A 13,737-nucleotide genomic window follows, 5' to 3' on the forward strand; every position below is an offset into this window, starting at 1 on the left:
GCAGGAAGGAACGGCTGGAAGTCTGACAAACCAAACCAGAAAATCGATTCCATGTACCAGTAGATGAAATAACTCATTGTGCCGAGGAAGACAAGCAAACTAACCTCCAGAGCGAAAATAGTACCATACAACAAGGGATACAGTTGTCAACAACACAGGCGATTTCATGGAACCACCTTCATTCACAGACAGAACCAGAACAGAGTATTCCCATAGAAACCCTCGCAGAGCTCTCATAGCAGAATAGAATGCTGAAAATGACCAAAATGCCAAAGGGTTTTGCACAATGACCAAGCAGGAAATGAGGATCGAGGCAAGAGGATAGGTCAGAATCATATTTATTATCCTTATTAAATTATTGCAATCACCAACGTAAATATCCATTGATCATAACAATAATCGAAACCCAAATCGTCAACCAAATCTGCCTTCATCAATGGTGTCGAGCAAGTGTGTGTTAAGTTACACATTGGAGTGTGGGTTGGGTCCCATCAACATGCCAAGTGGGTGGAATATTTGTAGAGTTTCACCTTTGTGTTGAAACACATCAGTGGGCAGGCCAACAAGGTGCAAATGCATTGAGTAGGAGAGCTTTACTTTTGCAGGAGAGTATTGTACAAGTGCTAGGTTTCGGGCACTTAAAAGTTTTATACCAAGCTGACACAGATTTTAAGGAGGTCTATGAGGCATGACAGAATCCCTTGGTGAGAGATAATAGTCCATGGTTGGACTACAACTTGAAAGAGAAATTGTTATTTAGAGGAGGACAGCTATGCATTCCTCACCATCCCATCCAATGCACCTTGAATGATGTGATAACTAGGTTGATGGTGCATCCTTCTATGTGCTTGAGTTGAAGGCACACAGGTGGGATGTCGCACCTTTGGAAACATTCAGACACTACATTAAGACCATCAATAACATCCACTACTCACACTTAATAGAAAATTAAGAGCAAATATATACCAACTGATGCAAGAGCATCCATCTAAGGCACCATGACCGGGTGTTGGTCTCTGCCAGGTTGGAGAGTTGAATTAGAATATTTTGTGTTTTACATGTTCAGTTTGTTAGAATAGTAGGTACGATTTTGTTTTATCTTAATCTCAGTATTAGTCAAAGGTAGTTTGGTCGATTAGGGCTATTTACTTGTTTGTCTTTAATAAACAGTAGATTAATAATTGTCCTGTCATTTTAAGAGAAAAAGTCAAATGTGCCTAGATGTAAAATTTTTCCATATAGGCAGAACCGAATACTTAATGGTTATGTAACTATAAGGTCTACAACGGAAAGTAACTACATAGGTTCCATTAACTGAAGACAAAGCATATAAATGTAACAATGAAAATCATTGACAAGTTTCAATGTTTTCGGATACAAATAATAAAGAGAGACAGAGCACAAATTTATCTATCATCCATCTGTACTATCATCTACAAATTGTGCAATTATGTTTTTCTCTGTTGTTTAACCGATTCAAAAATAAGAATCAGAATGCAAGCCTACAAATTTATGCTTTTTTTCCTGTCTTAAAAGAAGACAGAGCATTGTAAGTCGCATGTAAGTTCTGAGACCAGACCGGACAAAGCACGTGAAACAAGCTTGTGGCCAGGAGGATGTCCACACAATGAAACAATTGAACGAAGAAAACAAAGTCTAGGCACCGACTGAATAAACCAAGACAGAGGTAATTCATTACAAACTATCATACACCATTTCTTTCCTTTATAAATGAAACAGAGTTAGAAAGAAAATGTAACTGTTATTATATAAGAGTCCAGTGTACATTGTCAAAACAAATAGAGTAAACATCGACCGCGAGGCAGGGCAGACCCTAGTCAAGGGTTTGACATTGTGAAACCCTCGAGCCTAACCAAAGGACATGACTAGAACAAATCAGAAATTGGAAATTGTAAATAGAAGTATGCCGAGGTCATGAAATGACTCAAATGATAGATAGCCACTGAAGGGCGAGGTGCAGCCACCAGAGAACTACAAACCCTAGCTACATTTCAACAAAATTGTTGTGATAGAGCCTGCTAGCAAAGCATTGAAGGGTTTGCAAACCACAACATTGAAGCCATCCACGCCCGAGGTCGAACCCTCAACCTATGCAACCAGAACAAGCCAAAGTTAAGCATACCACACATAACAGTGAACGTGCAGAGATACAATACAAGTAAAGGAAGAAAATAACTCACCTGGGAATAGAACAAGGACCCTGATGCAACAGAGCCACAGAATACAAGAAAAAATACCTGAGACAAGAGGAGAGGATGTGGTTAGTCTCTAAACTAGGAGAAGGTAGAGTTAAAGCAAGGAAAGACAAATTACCTAAAGACGTAGCCGAGTGAGCCATTGAGCTTGAAGCCTGTACACATGGAAACCATAACATGAAATGATTTTAGTAACACAGCAGTATCAAGAAAAATAACCAATAGCAGGAAGGAACGACTAGAAGTCTGACAAACCAAACTAGAAAATAGATTCCATGTACGAGTAGATGAAATAACTCATTGTGCCTAGGAAAACAAACAAACTAACCTCCAGAGCGAAAATAGTACCATACAGCAAGGAATACAGTTGTCAACAACACAGGCAAGTCCGTGGAACCACCTTCATTCGTAGACAGAACCAGAACAGAGTATTCCCATAGAAACCCTCGCAAAGCTCTCACAACGGAATGGAATGTCGAAAACGACCAAAATGCCAAAGGGTTTTGCGTAATGACCAAGCGGGAAACGAGGATCGAGGTAGGAGGACAGGTCAGACTCATATTCATTATCCTTATTAAATGATTGCAACTACCAACATAAATATCCATTGATCATAACAATAATCGAAACCCAAATCATCAACCAAATCTGCCTTCATTAATAGCGCCGGGCAAGTGTGTGTTAAGTTACGCATTGGAGTGTGGGCTGGGTCCCATGATAGTGGTATCAGAGAAGATTTTTTTTTTCTAAGGTCAGTTAGAGAAATGGAGGTAGGAAGGTGAGGTTGTGGAAGAGGTGTTTGGAGGGTAGCAGATGAAGGACTGAGAGAGGAGATCAGGATTCTTACTGCATGTTTGGAGGTAGTTGAGGTAGGGAGAAGAAGAGATCCAGAAGTAGGCGATGACAGTGAAGAGGAAGTTGAAGCAACAACACATGGACCAGATGGAGAGGGCTCAGAAATGAGACTGCTTAGATCGGTCTTAGTGGCAAGCATTAAACCCAAACGAGAACTCCCAAATTATGACGACAACCTGTCCATAGAGGTTCTATTAAACTGGATCGGTGAGCTAGATAAGTATTTCGAGTGTGACGAGGCCAGTGAAGACTGCAGAGTTAAATTCGCTCCGACGAAGTTGAAGGGACACGCAGCCCTGTGGTGGGACAGTGTCCAAACAGAGAGAAGGAGATTGAACAAGTTGCCGATCAAAACGTAGTCAAGGATGGTGGCCAAGTTGAAGGGAAAATTTCTGTCAAAAGACTATCAGATTGCACTACACAAACAAGTGCAGAATCTGAAACAGAAAGGGATGATGGTGAGGGAGTACACTGAGGAGTTTTATCGAGTGAACTTAAGGGCCAGTTATATAGAGGATACCACAAAAAAGACAGCCAGGTATGTAAATGGTTTAAGGCTAGAAATTTTAGATGAAATTAGTATTCTGTCTCCAAAGAACATTGAAGAAGCGTATCAGAGTGGTATGAAAGCTGAAGAGAAAATTACTAGAAGGTAGAATGTCAGGAGAGGACGAGGAACTGGCAGAGGAAGAGGCCAGTCATATGGCAGAGGGCGGATTGTTAGAAGTAATGAGGAAGGCAGCAATTCTAAAGCCTCCGGATCAATAGAAAAAGGTGATAATGCGAAAGGTGGTAGGACATATCAGCGAGGGAGGGGATATGGTCAAGGTAGAGAAGTTGGTTATCAATGTTACAAGTGTCATAAGTGGGGACACAGATCATTTGAGTGTCCTGAGGCAGACCAAGCTGGACACAGGGGTGCATATGTTGCACAACCAGAGGAAGTAGAGGCACCTCCCCAGGAAGCAGAGAATGCTCCAGAAACAGGGGAAGCCCTGGTGTTGAATAAGGTGTTGTTAAAACCAGCCAAGGAAGTCACCGAACAAACGCAGTGGAAGGCTTTGTTTCGAACAGTTTGTAAGTCACACAGTAAGTGTTGTAAGTTAATTATTGACAGCAGTAGTACAGATAACTTAGTGGCCACAGAGATGGTGGAAAAGTTGGAATTGAAGCGATTGAAACATCCCACCCCTTACAAAGTTTCATGGCTACAAAAAGGCCATCAGTTGCTGGTGGATGAACAATTTGAGGTGGAGTTTCAAATAGGTAGATATAAGGATAAGGTCATTTGTGACATCATGCCGATGGATGTATGTCACATACTGCTAGGCAGGCCATGGCAGTACGACAGAAAGGTGGTACATGACAAAATGATGAACTACTATAAGTTTGTCAAGGATGGAATCGAGAATACGCTTGTGCCCATCAAGGAGGAAGGGACAGCTGGAATAAGTGAGCCAAGAGAATTTTTGGTTAGTGGAGAACGGTTTCTGAAACAAATTGAGGATAGCGAGGTGAGTTATGCAGTTGTAAGAAGAGAAAAAAAGGTACTATTGCACACAGAGGTGTCAATTTACCCCCATAAATTTAGCAGATGTTGTAGGAGTTTACAGATATAGTGGTAGATGACTTTCCAGATAAATTCCCCCCCAAAAGAAGCATAAGTCACCATATTGACTTCATACCCAGAGCAAGCTTTCCGAATAAGGCAGCATATCAGATGAGCCCCAAGGACACTAAGGACATTAGAAAGAAGGTGCAGGAATTGCTAGACAAAGGATTAATAAGGGAGAGTTTGAGCCCTTGCGTAGTTCCAACGGTTCTTGCTCCCAAGAAAAGAGGAGAGTGGTGGATATGCACAGACTCGAGGGACATCAACAAGATCACCATCCTGTACAGGTTTGCACTGCCCCGGATGGATGACATGATGGACTACCTAAGTGGGGCAACATATTTTTCTAAGATAGACTTGAAGAGCGGGTATCATCAGATCTGAATTCGAGAGGGGGATGAGTGGAAGACAGCCTTTAAGACAAATGAGGGACTGTATGAATGACTGATTATGCCATTCGGACTGAGCAATGTGCCCAGTACATTTATGCGGCTAATGAATGAAATGCTGAAACAATATATTGGAAAATTTGTGATAGTATACTTGGACGACATACTAATTTTCAACAGAACAAGGAAGGAGCACCTTCGACATGTTCGGAAAGTGCTGGAAAAATTACAGCAAAACAAACTACTGATAAATCTGACAAAGTGTACTTTTCTTCAAAAAGAGTTGATTTATTTGGGCTTTGTAATGGCAGAAAATGAACTAAAGATGGATTTGGAAAAGATTGCAACGATAGTTAAATGGCCATCACCAAAAAGCTTATTTGAGGTATGTAGTTCTCATGGGCTGGCGAGTTTTTACCAGAAATTCATAAGTAATTTTAGTGAAATTTGTGCACCTATGTTGGACACTATTAAAAAGGCTAGTCAGCCTTTTCAATGGACTGATGCAGTGGAGAGGAGTTTTCAGCTATTAAAGAAGAAGATCACAGAGAGACCGATCCTGAGATTTCCATATTTTAAAAAGCTTTTTCAGGTTCATTGTGATGCTAGCGGTATGGCTATTGGAGCTGTACTCAGTGAGGAGGATAAACCTGTTGCATTTTTCAGCGAGAAGCTAAATGAAAGCAGACAAAAATATTCGTCCTATGACAAGGAGTTCTATGCTGTTGTATAGGCATTGAAACACTAGAGGAATTATTTGTTGGGAAATGAATTGGTGTTGTTTTCAGATAATTCTGCACTACAACATGTAATGCAATAGCACAAGCTGAACCACATCAGAGGGTAGGCCAACAAGGTGGCAGACGCATTGAGTAGGAGAGCTTTACTTTTGTAGGAGAGTATTGTACAAGTGTTGGGTTTCGAGCACTTAAAAGATTTATACCAGACTGAGAGAGATTTTAAGGAGGCCTATGAGGCATGCCAGAATCCCTTGGTGAGAGATAACAATCCATGGTTGGACTACAACTTGCAAGAGAAATTGCTATTTAGAGGAGGACAACTATGCATTCCTGACTGCTCGATGAGAGAGAAAATTATTCGGGAGAAACACAGTGGAGATCTAGTTGGACATTTCATCATAGACAAGACACTCGAGCAGCTCAGTCCTTTCTACTTTTGGCCAAAGATGCAAAGGGATGTACAATGATTTGTGACCGGATGTAAAGTGTGCCAGTTGGTGGAAGGTCATACTCAAAACGCAGGACTGTATACACCATTACTTATTCCAAGAACACAATGGGACTCAGTCAGCTTGGACTTTGTCTTGGGTCTACCTAGGACACAACGAGGTTACGACTCGGTGATGGTAGTAGTGGACAGATTCTCGAAGATGGCACATTTTATCCCTTGCAGAAAAACCAGTGATGCCACTCACGTGGCCCACTTGTTTTTCACGGAGATTGTCAGGCTACATGGGTTGCCTAAGTCTATTCTTTTAGACAGGGATGTGAAGTTTACAGGGCACTTTTGGCATACCTTGTGGAAGAAGATGGATGCACAAGTGAGTTATTGATTTTCTTATCACCCGCAAACCGATGGACAAACAAAGGTGGTAAACAAGAGTTTGGGAAACCTGCTATGAAGCTTGATTTGTGAGAATTCACGGATGTGGGATCGAGTGGTTGCCCAAGTAGAGTTTGCTTATAATGACTCGTCCAATCATAACACCGGTTACAGTCCATTTCAGATCCTGTACGGCATGCATCCTCGCAGAGTGCATGAATTGTGAGATCTTGGACTGCAAGAAAGGCGAAGCATAGATGGAAAATATTTCGCTAATGCAATGAGAGATTTGCATGAGCGGGTGAAAACTAAATTACAGGACAATAGCCAAAAGTATAAACAGAAAGCATATTTTAAGAGAAGGGAAGTATAGTTAAATGTAGGAGTTGAATTCCTCGCGCATTTGCGCAATGAAATCTTCCCTAGAGGTTCATACAATAAGCTAAAGTATAAGAAGATAGGTCCCTGCAAAATCCTCTGGAAATTTTCAGCGAATGCCTATGAGATACAACTACCACCAGGGATAGGAATTTCACCCATCTTTAATGTAGTAGACCTGTTCCCTTACACTGCTGACCCAGAAGAAGGAGAAGAAAGAACCACACAGCCTACACAGAATGCCTAGGATGGAGGAGAAACTTAGATGAGACAGATGCCTTATGTTTAGCCTCCTGAAATTGAGAGCATTCTCGACACTCAGGTGGCCAAACGAACTCTGTGGAAGGAGTATTTGCAATACCTGGTCAAGTGGAAGAACCATCCTATTGAGGACAGTTCGTCGCTTGATGCCAGGTAGATTGAGTAGACAAGTTCTTCAGTCGAGAAGCTCATGGATCGGAGCCATGATTTCTTTTTGCCCCAGGAGCCTGATGCAGGAGTATCCAACTAAGGCACCATGACTAGGTGTTGGTCTCTACCATGTTGGAGAGTTGAATTAGCTTATTGTTTGTTTTACATGTTCAATTTGTCAGAATAGGAGGTAGGATTGTATTTTATCGTAATCTTAGTATTAGTCAAAGGTAGTTTGCTCGGTTAGGGTTATTTAATTGTTTGTCTTTAATAGATAGTAGATTAATAATTGTCCTGTCATTTTAAGAGAAAAAGACAAATGTGCCTAAATGTAAGTCCTTGCCATATAGGCAGAACCGAATACTTAATGGTTATGTAACTATAAGGTCTACAACTGAAAGTAACTACATAGTTCCATTAACTGAAGACAAATCATATAAATGTAACAATGAAAATCATTGACAAGTTTCAGCGTTTTCGAATATAAATAATAAAGAGAGACAGAGCATAAATTTATCTATCATCCATCTATACTATCGTCTACACATTGTGCAATTATGTTTTTCTCTATTGTTTAACTGATTCAAAAATAACAAGCAGAATGCAGGCCTACAACTTTATGTTTTTTTCCTCTCTTAAAAGAAGGTAGAGCACTGTAAGTCGCATGTAAGTTCCAAGACTAGACCAGACAAAGCACGTGAAACAAGCTCGTGGCTAGGAGAATGTCCACACAGTGAAACAAATGAACGAAGAAAACAGAGTCCAGGCACCGACTGAATATATTGCCGATTCATATCCCTTTGTGAAGCAGAGTTAACATGTTGTAAGCATTATGATCAACAATAAAATTATTTATACACTTCTTGGAGAGTTTTTTTTCTTCTTAATAAAAACTCTTTGAAGGAGTGTAAGCAAGTTGTAGCCTTTCTTTCCAATTTAAGATCTTTGTAAAGGAGGGCCAACAAGTTGTAAATGTGCATATTATCCCATTACGAAGAGGAAAATTGAAAAGAGGAGCTAATGAAGTTGTTTATTGATCAAGAAGACTTGGAGATATGCCCAAAATTTGGTGAACTTCATTCTCAATGTCTACAAGCTTGCTTAATCAATACACTACTTCATTAAATCTTGTTATTCATTTTGGTGTACACATTTGTCTTGTTATGTGTTTTTTTTTTTAATATTAGTTTTAAATGTTGGTCATAAAATTATTGTAAATTTTCATGCTAAAAATGGAAAATTGGGAAACAACTAAAGCATCTAGAGTGGAGAAATGTTGAGTCAATTTTATATAGTCCATTTTTGTATCATTTGATTTATTATAGGTACTATGAAATGGTTTTGTTAATGGACATATAATACACATTGGTCAAACTCTATTTTATAGGTAGAAATTGGAAATGAGGTCATACCTTCACCCCTTGTTAATGAAATGTCTAAATCCTTTTTATGGAAAATGATATTAAGAACAAAACCACCAATCTTGCATATCTAGATATATGTATAAGTTTTACAAACCCTCTTCTTTTCTTGTTTATGTATCTAGGGTCTTATCACCATTTTTGTATGGTTTATTCTGCTATATTTTGGTTATATAAATTCATAAAATCTTGAAGCTTGATCCTATTTTTAATAGTGTAGTTGTTTCCTACTTCAAGGGCGGCTTTCATGAGATATTTTTGAGTGGGTAATTTCACCTGGGACACTAAGGGTTTTTAGGCTTTTACAACAATAGAGAAGCCAATATCACCAAGCAACAAATGTGATCCCTCCATAGAACCTCACAGAGATGCGTATAGACTATGCTTACCTCAATATTATTGAGCTCAACAAAACAATTTGGTTCCCTATTTCGAAAACTATGTCTCACTCCTCAAATGAAAATAATCTCTTTCGTGGTACATGAAAATTGATCAATATCTCAAAAGCATAACACAATGATAAAGTATAAATAAAAAAGGACTCATTTCTACCTAAAGTATCATAATGATTCTCTAAGGGAGTATTCAGCCCTAGGGTCACTCTTACATCTCGCATATTCTAAACATAAGAAAACAAGAATAAGTTACGAAGTAGATCAATTTCTTAAATATTACTGCAAATACAAGCTTGATAGATTGATAGATAGATATTTTTTTCTTAAAATGTCTACAAAATAAAATTAAAAAATTATCTAAAACACCAAAAACTATAAAAGATATATATAAGAGTGTTGACATTTCAACACACTTATTTATTTATTTGTCATTTTTGTATGTTACTGGATATATATATATATATATATATATATATATATATATATTAAATGTAAAAATAAAATGAGAAATTATGCTACCAAAAATAAACAGATACATAAAAATAAACAGATATATAGCAATTCAGTAAATAAAAAGATACATACCAACTCACTAAAAACAAAAACATGTTTATATTCAATAAATATATTGGAAATGGGTTTTAACCAGAAAGTTCAAAATATATTTTCCGATATCTAACAAATAGGAAAATACATTTTAATATGCAAAACATGTTAATGCCATCTTTTAAGTTCGTTTAATAAACGAACTCACCTTTTCCCAACACTTTCAGAAAGGTATTGTGTGGGGGTCCCAAATTTTGTGACAACGAAATCACCTCAAATGTTATGCCACATTCATTGTAAACACTTTTCCGCTAGGTATTTTGTGGGGTCTCAAATTTTGTGACTACGAAATCACTTGAACTGTTATGCTACATTCAATGTAAACACTTTCCAACTGGACAACCATAGGAGCCATTTACATATTATGTTGGCTTATCAACTAATGTGGAGTCGAAACAATCGTTGGATCGTTCATTAGTGGTGTTGGTTGGGAGCAGTGATTGGTATATGGCAGCGAGGATATCCAAGAGCACGTTCACTGACGGATGGAATGGCTTGTCTGTTCGAAAATTTTAAAAAGATGACGCCATGGGTGACGAGCACGAAGCATTGGCAGCACATTGCGAGAGTACCAGGTTGACTATAGGGTGCAGCACTTGTTTTTCAATATGTGGGTCATCGCATATCCTGAGCGCGTGATGGTGCATTGTCCATTGTCCATTCACATATTTTTACATCTTGTTTATATCCATTTCGATATTCTTTTGCTTCGAAATATCGTGTTACATCATGTTTAGATGCGTTTTCAATTTTTTTCACATATCTTTACATCGTGTTTATACTCATTTTGATATATACCTTTTTCAAATAAACATCCCATCATAACATCACTGCCAAGCGATTTTGCTATAAATGCTTCCAAAAAAACCCATTTGATATATATATTTTTTCAACTAACCACCCCAGTCGAAGATGGCTGTCAAGCAATTTACGAGCAGAACCTTGCCACAATAGAGTTTCAATTGTGTCCATCGGTAGCATGCTGATAAAATTGTGACAGTAGATAAAGTATGAAATATATAATGGATAACCTATAATTATTACATACCCATCTAAAACTATATATTCTTCGGGTTTTCGGTTTATGGCATGGTATAGTTAGTTAGCGTTGTTACTAAACCAGGAAATCTCAAAACGCCCGATTATAATTACTGGCTAATAGCTTTAAAATAAGAAAAATAAACTCTCGTTGGAATCCTCTGGGTGATTTTCCATTATTGTGTATTCAACCCGTGAAACCCATTTTGATACATTTGCATCCATATGTTAGATGTTTTGAATCATTTTTAGAAGGACGAATACTTTGAGCTAATGATATTCATTATATACATGAATCAGAGGGGAGGGGATGATAGTCGTAAAAGAGTACTTTCAAAGAATTCATAAAGATGTTATATTGTTTTTAGAAAGAAAAAAAAAAAACCCTAACTTTCATATATAAAAGAGAATACAGTTTACATAGTTTTATTTCAAAAGAAAACATAGGTATATCTTGATTTCATATTAAAATCCAATAAATATAGGCCATAGAAAATCTGCTTATTTTCTTAAAATGTTAATCCTTCAACCAATATATTTCTACCAAAGATGGTGTAGAAAAACAGAAAATGTGGATATAGTTCTAACAAAGTTGGTGTAGAGAAACAAAAAATGTGGAATAGAGGAACAAAAATACAGATGACTCTTGTCAAAATCCGAAGAACAAAATAGAGAGAGCAGGAACTAAGTTGTGAATATACTTCCTGAATCAATCCTGAAGTCATGATTATAGACAACACAGTGTATGACCCTTGGATCTGAATCAACTCCTTTTTCGAGAGCATATCCGCGATGTGATTCTGCTCCCTATAGATGTGACTGTAGGAGATATGCCGAAAGGTACATTCCACTAAGAAAATGTGCTTCATGCAGTTTTCTAGCAAGGTAGTGTGGAACTGGGAGAGCCCCCTTACCTAATTGATGGAGCTTTTTGAATCCCTATAAACCTATAGATTGTTGATGTTGAGCCATTTTGCAGTGAAGTGAATGCCCCATAATGCTATGATTTATGCCCTGTTGTTGGTACCCTAGCTTCGTCCCACCAAAACTGATAGTAGTAGCATGGTTTGGTGACTATGAGAGCACCACAACCACATTGCCTATTAGAGAAAGCAACATTCAAAAAAACAACCACAAAATTTTTCCACAAATCCAATCTTTTTATCTCCCTCGGTTTATGATCAATTTTCCTCGGACCAATTTCTGAGAAGTAAACCACAATACCCAACATTGTAGTCCTTACATCTACCCTTATATGTTCAAATATATTTCGATTCTTGCATCACCAAATGCCCCGAATATGTAAAAGGCTAATGTACAAAACTCCTTATGTACCACTCATGTGAACAGACTCCACCTAAGGTTTGCCTTGAAAGCAATTATTCTCATCTTTTCATCACAACTATCTAGATACTCCCTACTATACTCTTTCAACACAAAATGATTAGCATAGTTGTTATCTGCATTCTACATCAGGGCAAGCTAAAGTTAATGAAACCGAAAGAAAAAATGGAAAAAGAGGAATTGTTGGAAATAATACTGAGAGGGGGTTAAATCAGTATTATTAAGTCAAGTATTTTCTTTTTCAACTTCAGATCATATATGCTACTTCAGTTAATACAAACAGTGTATATACACAACTACAGATAAAGAAACCCACGTATATAAAGCAGACTTATTATTTGATTTATCTTTCAGATGTCAGTCATTAATCTGTGAATCAGAAGCAAATAAACAATACCAGAAACATTGGAATAGAGCAGAAGACAGTCACACACAAGAACACAAGATATAAGGAGGAAACACAATGTGGGTGAAAACCCCCTACTGCAATTCGTCTCTATCTTCTTTTTAATTAGAAACTTCTCTTTACAATGTTTTGTACTCGTGTAGACTTTACCAGTACGCGGCTGCAACCTGCAGAGAGCTACAACTCTCTCTCATTCTCTAGCTTTCTTGGAAGGGAGCTCCAACCCACTTAGTTCTTGTACTAGCCTTGAGATACTAGTACGCAGGCTCCTACCTGCAGAAGGCTACAACCTTCTCTTTGCTTTCAAGGACCTCGTTTCATTAATTTTCAAACTGGATCCACAAGTAACATCAATCAAACATCAAGAATTTCTGCATCAACCAAACATTTTTTCACCAATCAAAGCTGAATCAAATAAACCCTTCTCTGACCGCTGTACCCAGAACACAGTAACTGTAACCAAACACCAAATCTGAACCCAGAATACTACAGCAATAAGCAGAAGCACCAAGATCACAACTCAAAATATATATATGCTACTTTAATAGCCTGAAACCTGCGTGCATACACTTCTGCATATGGAACAACCTGCATATACGTTGTTTTCCTTCAGTGAACAGGCGTATATACTCGCCTTCGTTGAACTAAACCTGTGTACAGATCTACAAAAGATAATTCACTCTTTCAAATATTCAGGCACCGATTAACCCAGATTATCAGATTTATAGATCATGCATGCGCCATATATAACAGATCAAATCATGCAAAGATATTATCATTCAAGCCAAGAGATTATGACCCATCAATAGAACTTATCCTTCTTTGCGCTAAGGTTCCTCCTTCATTGAGATCCAGATCTGCTCCACAACGCTAATCACCAATATTTCAGATCTCGCACTTTATCATATATTCAATGATAATTCAGATGATTCCTTGCCACATGATCTCCTTCCTCTTTTATAGTTTTAGGCATTCCACAATACCACGGTCCAAAACCATAATAAACCAATACCACAGACCCAATACTTGGGATCAACACGTCTGACGAGGTACCATGGTCCAAAACCATAGGTTCAAATACCAAGGAATAACTACCCCAGACC

Source organism: Pinus tabuliformis, chromosome 3_2, assembly GCF_031772625.1.
Source record: "Pinus tabuliformis cultivar Carrire ecotype Pingquan chromosome 3_2, CPIR1, whole genome shotgun sequence".
Taxonomy (NCBI): domain Eukaryota; kingdom Viridiplantae; phylum Streptophyta; class Pinopsida; order Pinales; family Pinaceae; genus Pinus; species Pinus tabuliformis.